Here is a 9,470-nt window from a genome sequence, read left to right as displayed (position 1 = left end):
GCACAGCTGTGCGGCGGCTGCACGGGTGCTTTGGGGCAGGCAGGCAGGCATTACCAGGTGGCTTCGGGAAGCAGCCGCTGCACCAGAACCTGCACTTAAAATGCTGTCTCTCCCCCCACACCAGCGCGGCACGGAGCAGGCGGCTCCCTCTGCAGATGCTCAGCAYGGCCCAGGTGTGCAACAGAGAGAAGTAAATCCTCTTCCTCAGTGCTGGGCCCGGCRTTTGGTTATCTGCTTGCTTTCTGCCTCAAGCTGCCTCTGTGCAGAGGCAGGGAAATTTCCTGCAGAGAGCTGGGCTGCTCTAGCTTGAACACACCTGTCAGCGACCCCCTCCTCCAGACCTCGATCTCCGTCCTTCTGTCAGCAGTGCGCACAGCAAACTGCCCCGGGGCTTGTGGTCCTTCTTGGTCCCCAGGACTGTTAGCTATGCTGGATTGCACTATTCTTACAAATAGTCCCTACTCACAGTAATGAAAGTAGTACTGAAAAATGAAGTACTAATAAAGACCAATTCTTAATTCCAGAGGAAGAACCACTTCTGTGGATCACAGCGCTATGAGTCCTAGTCCCAGTGAGGACATATGCCTCAGCAACTGTTCTCTAAATGAAAATTAATTCTCAGAATAACTTTAAGTTTTCACACTATTGTTCAAGTAAGAAGAAGAAGAAACGCTTTCTGTAACACCGTCTAAATAATTGAGTGTAGATGTTAGCAGAATATTGTCAGTCCAAGGACAGTCAAAATCAACTTCTCTGCTTTTGCAATGAAAAATTGTCCAGAGGAGTGCTTTTCTTATAAATGCATGTTTGTGATCTGCTTATTTTAACTCTCTCACTACCACAGCTGTTACTGATACTATCACCTCATTTTTGTCTCTTCAAGATTTTTTCTCACTTTCCTTCATAGCGTAATTATTTTACACTGTATGAGTATTTTATTATTTCTCCCTGGTTCTAAGAGATGCCATTTTCCTTAACCTTTACATCAATATGTTGGAGTCACTGAACTTAGCATTTTATTTCTTAAGAACTTAGTTTTTTGGGCCTGCACTGTAAATTGCAAAAAAAATAAAATAAAATAAAGCCTTTTAAAATTTGATAAAATTGATCTGTTTTGTTTGTTTGCTTTTAGAGATTATAAAATGTCAAAGTCTGAAGACAGGGGCATGGACTAGGAGACTGGGAAATGAATGGACAAAGTCATGTTAGTAAGAGTCAATCTGAATGTTATAAGTCTCAGAAAAACAAGTTTATAGACCAAGTTCTGCATCACAATATGATGTTGCATATTAACACCGTAATTCATGATGCCACCCAAGAAAGCCTGTTGAGATGTTCCCAAGAGCACTAACTAGTCCATTCCTGCCAAAAATGTCTTTTACTAATTACAGGTATATTGTGCTGCCTGGTGGCGTCCTGGCCATTAAACTATGTAATGTGTAAAAAAAAAAGGATGCTCAACAGCACTGTTACCATAATCTCTTCATTAGTTAGACATTTCTCTTTTTCTAATGTATTTTGTGTGCATCGCAAATATTTATTAGCAAAGAAAACCTCTAAATATGTTTTAAAATCAAATTCGTGTATGCTATAGACTGGTGGACCCTCTCCTTTCCCTTCCCTTCCCTTCCCTTCCCTTCCCTTCCCTTCCCTTCCCTTCCCTTCCCTTCCCTTCCCTTCCCTTCCCAGCTGCTCACAGCAGATGTGTCACCCTGATGCAGCTGGGAGCTCTGCACAGCCTTCATCCTGTAACTGAGCTTGTGGTTACCAATCTTTGCAGAATACATGAGGGGTGACAGTATCACTATTAGAAGGATGCTTCCTGCAAGCACCTCCACAGATGGTGGGTCATTCCCTTTGTGAAGTTTTTACAGAACAGCAAGGTGGAGAAATCAGACTCCTAATGTAGGATCAGATCTTTGCTGATCTGGTACAACCCACATGCATGCAGCTTCTCTGGCAAGTTCTGGGTGGCTTCTAAAAGACAGAAAAAGACGAGCACCACAAGAGGCTGATAAACAGTGCAGACTAGTTGATTACAGTGATTTTGGAACTGTGGATCCCTAAACGTTTTCCATTATGTGCCTGCCTAATGAATTTACTCCTAACAATAGGTCATTTCTTCTTCTTGTTGAAGTCTCTGGATTGCAGGTTGAAAAAGTTGTTGAATAACAAGACTCGCCTTCCTTCTTTACACTCTTGTTTCTGTTTCTCTCCCACTTCGGCTTGGTGTTCCTTATGCATCTCCTTCCCTGCAGCAACTGCCAGTTCCCAGCCAATGCCTTGTTCTTGCCAATAAAATGACCAGTCATACAATCATTAATATTAAAATTCTTCCACTAACTCTGCCATGATGTGGGGTCCAAGGAGCTTTTGCCTCCCAGCTTGCTTTGCCAAGCTGCCAGCAGATTCAGGAAGACACCACCACACTTGTTTATCCTGGTTCTCTTCCCAGCCCTGGCAGTCAGCTATAACTGGTTGAGCGATGGCTGAAGTTCAGCACAATTCAGATGTCTCAGACAGTCTATATAAACATCATTCCTACTTAGTGGTTCTATTGGAAGAAGTGTCTGCTGGGCACTTAGTGAATTATAGGCTTTAAAAACTACCTGGCAGTATTGGAGACCTTGAATCAGGCACAAAACTCTCACTAATGCAGCCTTTAATGTCTTAAGTAGGTATTTGGCTGCCACTCGGTTTTAGGCATGCTGTAAAGGGACATTTAAAAAAAAGTCTGACTCTGGACCAGCATCCCTGTTTGTTTCGTCTYGCTTTGGAGTGGTGAAATAGGAATTTGCAAAGGAAATGAACACGAGGACCAGTTTCTTTAATTTAAAATGCTTGTCTAAGTAGAACCGAGCTACAAAGGAACTCACTTCAGGGTTTGCAATTTCTGCTGTTCTTGTCTAAACAGATTTACGTTGTCAAAAACAAAACAAACAAACAAACCCCCCAAAATAACACGAGAGAGCACTAGCGCTTTAGAACGCGTGCATTACAGTGATACAGAAAATGCATTTATGAGTCAAAATTTTAAACAGCTGAGAAATAAATATGCAAAGTAGATTGCTCTGTTTGCAGATGGTAATCCTGCCATGCTGATTTTGCTCAGCTGCCTGACTTTTCAGTGCCTGCGTTGCTGGGGTTCCTGCTTAAGAAATGAAACAGGAGTCCCGGCGCACGGCTACCTGCCGCACCGCTGCGAGGGTAACTCGGCAAGCGGGAACCACCTGCTGGAGGCCGCTGCCGCCCGCTGAACCCAGCGCGATGTCAGGGGCCGGGAGAGAAGCGCTGCCCCACGCGCTGCTCCAGCTGCCGCCCGCCTCGGGCACCGCGGGTCTCGCTCGCGGCGAGCGGCGGCAGCGCTTGCGCGCACGCTCACACGCTCGCTCTCCGCGGCCCCCGGCAGAGCCCGGCGCGGCCCCCGTCCTCCCTCTCCCAAGGATGACTCAGGCGGTTATTAAAAATTTCCAACTTGCAGCTAAAAATGGCATCAGAAGCGGTGCCCCGAAGGGAAGAGGGGGAGACGTGAGAAACGGGTTCTGTTCCTGTCTCCGTTTCCTCACACACACACAGGGCTGATGTACAGCTCGTATGGGAAAAGTTTATTTTGCAATAAGAGGGGTTAGTATTCTGCTAAAGGCCTTTGCAAAGACTGGATCCAATTTTCGGAGCCTGTTGCCAATATTTGTGAGTCATTTCCTTGGAATCCTACCTTTGGTGTTTATTTCCCTTAGAAGGAAACTTGTAAAAGAATAATAATAGCTCTTATTCTTCATGGAAAGTAGCACACAGTAAAGTGGGAGACAACTTGCTCTTTGTTCCGCAACACGTTTTTGTTTGTTTTGTTTACTCTCTTCAGCGGACAAAAGTGAAGAAGGCAATATAATTAACCCCAGAAAGCATCTAATTTATGGTGCCGGTGACATGCATGCACTGCTGCACTGGAGCGAAAAGTTAACAGGGTAAGCAGTTTTAATTGGTGCCTCTTTTAAAGAATAAATGATGTGAACTGCCTGTGATTTTGGCACTCCCCTTATATAACAGAAGCACTTGGCTTTGCTGGCCCAGCCTGACTGGTGAGACCCTTTTCCTCTCTGATTTCAGTCATAATAATAACATCCAGCACCTATTCAGTGTCAAAACCCATTACATAGGTTAACTAATCAAAAATACTATCAGTTATAGTTTACGGTAATAGGAGCACCTTTTACCATCAGGATACCGAGGTTTTTGCAAACTAACCTCCCATTGAGCTAAGTGGAACCTGGATGGAGTTTTATATGTACAGCAGAACYGTTCAGCCACCAGTGGGGTGGAGGTAGAGAACATGAGACATTTTGGCTAAGAACACTGGAAAAAAACATGTATGCTTACCGAAATAAATATCATGGGGTTTTATTGTTCTCCTAGAGCAGGCAGGATAAGCACTCTTTGGGAGGTGGCTACAGTAAACTTGATGTTACCTTTTTTCGTATCTGCCAGAGCTCTGTAGCAAAAAGAGATTCATATGTTTGCATAAATTCTGGTGCAAACTATAGCCATTGTAACCATTGCCTAAGAGGTCATTGCATATAGGCTATCAAAAATGCTGATACCTCTAAAGGATCAAACAAAAAAGGAGACCTCTCTTCTGTCAATATTATTTTTTCCCTCATAGAAACAAGAAGCAGAAAAAGGAGCAACTGGTAGCATTAATTATTTCTCAATTAATTCCAAAATATCAAAAAGTAATAGAGTCAAAGCACATAATCCATTTCTGTTCTGACAGTCTAGAGAAGATGGTAATGAGACTTTAAAATTTTGTACTGGAAAGTTAAGAATTCACAAGTACATTTTMTTTTTTCCTTTTTCCCTGAAAAAAATGCTAGTTAAGAAAATCAGGGAACCCTAACTAACTGGAACTAAGTAACCCCCAACAATTTTCATGGGAAGACTTCAATTGAATGAAAAGAAGAAAAAATTAATATGTGGGAATTCAGAAAGTTAGAGAAATATCTGCTTAAAATTCCGTCTGGAGGCAGAGACACTGGATCATCTGTATTTGTATCATTTAAATTAGGAAAGAAGTTAAGAAAGTGAAGATACCATTGAAACACTCTTGTGGAAGGGCTCTTTCTTGACACACAAATCAATTTCCGATCTCAAGTGAATTCCCTTTCCACTGAACAGTGAGTCCAACTCTAGAAAAAAAAAACAACAGTGGCTTGCTTGAATTTCCCTGAAGTGAGGGCCAAGAAATACAGGGAAAAACACTAGACTTGGCAGGTCTGTAGTTTATCTACCTCAGAAGGATGAAGAGCTGAATTGACCCTGTTGGCACATAGACCTGTTGTTCTACCAGTCKAGGTATTTCAGCCAGTCTTAACCCTTTCACTTCACTCTTGAACCACGCTTATGTTAAATAGTATTATATACATTTCTGATACAATATGCATTTGAAAGAATGGAAAATCATCACTGCAGGGAGCCCACACTAGCTTGCTGCCACATGTCATCATTTTGCCTTTCCCCTCTGCATCYGCCCTGCGGTTGCTTGACACCTCCCTTCTTTGAGCCTTTGTACCAGGTACCTTCCAGCAGTGCCCTGCTCCTCTTCTTCTGCCCAGCACGTGGCTCCCTCCTGCAGACTGACTCCTCTTGTTGCTGTTGATCAAGAGTCCTCACTCCCTTTTTCACCTCAGCCTCTGGCTAATACCATGCCCTGGGCCTGCCTTCGTTTTCTGCTGTGGCGCTGAACTGGGAATTCGCTGCTCCAGAGGGAGCACTCCTTATCGGTGCTGGAAATACTGGAGCTCATCTCACCCATTTATATTATCGAGACACAGAGGAGATCTCTGTTTCTCCTCTGGCCTGTCTCTGTGTCTGCTCCCAAACCATGGCCTGTCTCTTGAAAGTCCAGCTTTCAGTCTGCGTTCAGTGTGGCCAATTCTAGATGTTTTCCACCTAACCAAATGCTCGCAACCTTGCTCTTCTCCTTCCACCAGAGCCTTGAATTCAAGGATCAGCTTGACTCTTCACATTCATTTACCGTGATTCAGCTGTCCCAGTTTTCCACTGCTTCATTCACAATGTTTCTGTAACTGCATCCTTATCTATCCAGACCATAAGCATTTGAATCAAGGCCCTCATTCCTCCCATCTCTGCTTGTAACTTCCTCACCCTTGAACTTCTGGCATGTCAGCCAGTTTGAGCTACTCAAAAAGAAAGCTCCTGCATCCCCTTCCATGCCCATTGCTGTGGCCAGAGTCAATCACCTCCTGCCTTTCCTCCTTATTTTCCTGCATCGTCAAGTCCTTTATTTTCACGTTTGTCACAGGTCTGCCTTGATTGTCACTGCTCCACCGCTGCCTCCACTGCGTGGCTCCTCTCTCCCTTCACCAGCAAGGCTGGCGTCCCTGCGCACTCGTCCGCTTGCCGCAGGAGAGCCTTTCGGCCCTTTCCCACGCTGCTCTTGCCTACACAGCCTCTGCCGGGTAAATTGGGGATACCCAACGCTCCTGCAGCAGCTGTGAAACTAGACAGTTACCAATGGGGCTTGCCTGGAATTGCTTATGTGTGATACTGTTGTTGTTGCTTTTTTAACATATATACACCACTCTGTGCAGCATCTTTCACCCTTCTTCTCTCTGGATGTCACTTGCTTTCTTTGGACTCTGGGTCTGCACGGCCTGTGTGCAGGGCTTGTACAGGGGGGTTTCTGCAGGGTGAATTTCAAATAACACCAGAAAGGGAACAGCCACCAAAATGATGGCAATTGTATTTCCTCGGCACTATGATCCACTGTGATATAGTACAGTTCAGAAACATTATTCTGCCCTTAAGTTATCTTGTTATGCCATGTAAATACCCCAGAACAGAGTATATGGTAAATGCTGAAACCTCAACAGTACTTAGGTACAAACCCAGGACTTAAGAAAGGAATAGCCCCTTTAAGGGTATTCTCTTGTCCTTATTGATCTTGGTGAGACCTGCAGCATTACTGTAGCAGGCATTTTATATTTAAGTTTGGGTTTTTAGAGGCATTCTGGAACTGTATAAAGAAAGAGCCCTTTTCACTGACATCGCATCAGGCTTGTTATAATGTGAATGGCATCATTACAGTTCTCTCATTAACATCATAATGGCTCTGGAGGAATAGTGAGTGAAAACCCGGCAAATGGAGTGGAGTAGCAATGTATAGTAGTCGTACTGTGCAAAACTCCATATGGAAGAAGTTTGACATTTTAACCTTCAGGCTGCTGTAGATGCCTCAGGGTGTCCTTGCACTGCTTGCATTTGGCTGACAAAGTGGAAAAACTGTGGTAGCCTAAGGACTGAGGGCTGGGTTCAATAAAAAATTGTGCCTGGCTTCCATGCCACTGAAGCCCACACAAGGCTCCCAAATGGATTTTTTAAAATTGAATCCAGCCCTAAGTGTCAACCTTTTGCTGTAATTTTGTATAGCAAATGTATTGTATGCTCAAATGTACATCTTTCATCTTTTACTTCCAGTGGTGTTAATGGAAATGTAACAATGCATGTGTTGTTCTGTAAAGTCTCATTGAAATGAATGGGGTTTTGGATGAAATCCCTACATTGCATACAATAATGTAAAATAAAGGGGTTGGGCTTATGGCTGGAGGATGAGGAGATCTGGGTTCTATTGCTAGTTCTGATGCTGATTTGCTGTGTGACTTTTGGCAAAATATTCAAGAGTAGATTTTGCCACCCTTAACAGGGAGAAACRGTATCTTAATTCTTTAGGAGTAATGCCAGCATTGTGGCAGTGCCAGAGTTAGGCACGGTACAGCTCTGTCCATAAGCACAACCTCTTACTCCAGCCTTGCAGTTGTGAGGTGTTGAGCTTTACATCGAAGGAGGCTGATGTTTCGGATGTGCCGAGTACTGGCAGCTCCCTTCCCACTCATTTGCAGCAGTTGGAAATCAGTGCTTCTGAAAATCAAACAAGAGCAAATAGCATGCCCAGAATTGGAAACCCTTTTCAAAGACTGGCTCTCAGCTTCTGTGCACTGAAGCAATTTCTTTGCTACAAAATAGGGCTTATTTTGTAGCTGAGTGACACCTATACAGCTCTGTAAAGCGTGCTGAGACCTACAAGTTTGAAGGGGGGGGTTGCCTCTTTTTTTTGTCCCCTAGGGAAGCTCTATTATTTATGTTTTATTTTTATTCTGTTTGAAAACATGGAGAATGTGCATGGACAGTAGCTGTTTATAGAAGTTAACTGGCCTGCCTCTATTAATTTTGTGTGTTGTAAATAGCAGAAGTGGTTCATTTACTTTACAGGCTGTCCACAGAACTCAGTTTTTCAAGACAAATCAGCATCGCTGTGCAGAAGGCATCCCAACACTTCCTTCCTTCCTGTGTGTTTCTGCTTAAGCATAGAAAGACCTATTTGTGATGAAATATGGTAGAAAAATACACAGTCAAAATCTCCTATTGCAATTCTGTTCTCATAAAAAATTTCCACAAAGAGATGCTGAATTCATTGCAAGCAAAGAAATACCGACTTTCCAAAAGCAGCAGTGAGTTTCTTCCAACCCTTATTCTCTAAGGACAAATGCTGAGTGTTGACATCATGCCAACATTAGGAGATTGATGTCTAACTGTGAGTGATTCCTCAGTGCGGATTAATGAGAAGAGTCCACAGGTGCTTTCTAACAACAGTGTAATCTGTTCACGCACAAAATCTATGACTTTTTAAGCTAGTTCTTAGGCGGTTTTTTGGGTCCTCCCCTTAGGTCAGCAGATGGACCCACTTGTGGTTTTGACCAGACTTTCCATGTGTCAGCACTCAGCTGGAGCACAAGGTGCAGGGAATAATCTGTGTCATGGCTAGTTTCTAATGGGCCAGTACTGGGGCTTAGGACTCCTTGCGTCAGTGTTTCTTTCCCCAGAAAAAGCGAGATGGCATTAATATGCCACTCAGAGAAAATGGACCTGGGGTCACATGTAATGTGCATTTCCTTGTCTGTAAGCCTGTTTCAAGCTACAAAAATAACTCGATTATGAGGAAGGGGTTTATGCATATCTTAGTGCACGTGCGGTGGGGTCTGGTGGCCTTTACTCAGGCCAAATGCTGAGGGATTTCAGCTGACTTCCCATTCACCTCCCGTTTTCTGCCTCAGCGAGGAGCATAGGGCGGACGCAGTGAGGCATGCATTTAAGGAACAGAAAGTTAGTGCGTGCTGGAAGGCCATTTCTTAATAAAGTAGCAGCCCTGTGTATTCTTCAAGGATTTAAGAGAGCAACCGGCAGATGTGAATGATTTATTTTTCTCCTTCTTCTGCTGCGGTTTCTTTCTTTTTTTCCCTCCTCTCGCTAGACAGAGCCCAGCCGCAAACACAAACAACCGCGGGGCTCCCACCTGCCCACCTGCGCCGCGCTCCTCGCCGTGCGCTTGGACCCCTGCCTCCCCCCGGGAAGACCGCACGGGGAGGAAACTAAATCCCGCTTTCTTCGAGAGAGGA

This window comes from Apteryx rowi, unplaced genomic scaffold (genome assembly GCF_003343035.1).
Source record: "Apteryx rowi isolate R43461 unplaced genomic scaffold, aptRow1 scaffold_34, whole genome shotgun sequence".
NCBI classification, from domain to species: Eukaryota; Metazoa; Chordata; class Aves; order Apterygiformes; family Apterygidae; genus Apteryx; species Apteryx rowi.
The sequence above is the reverse complement of the archived record's forward strand: the minus strand, read 5'-3'. Positions refer to the sequence as shown.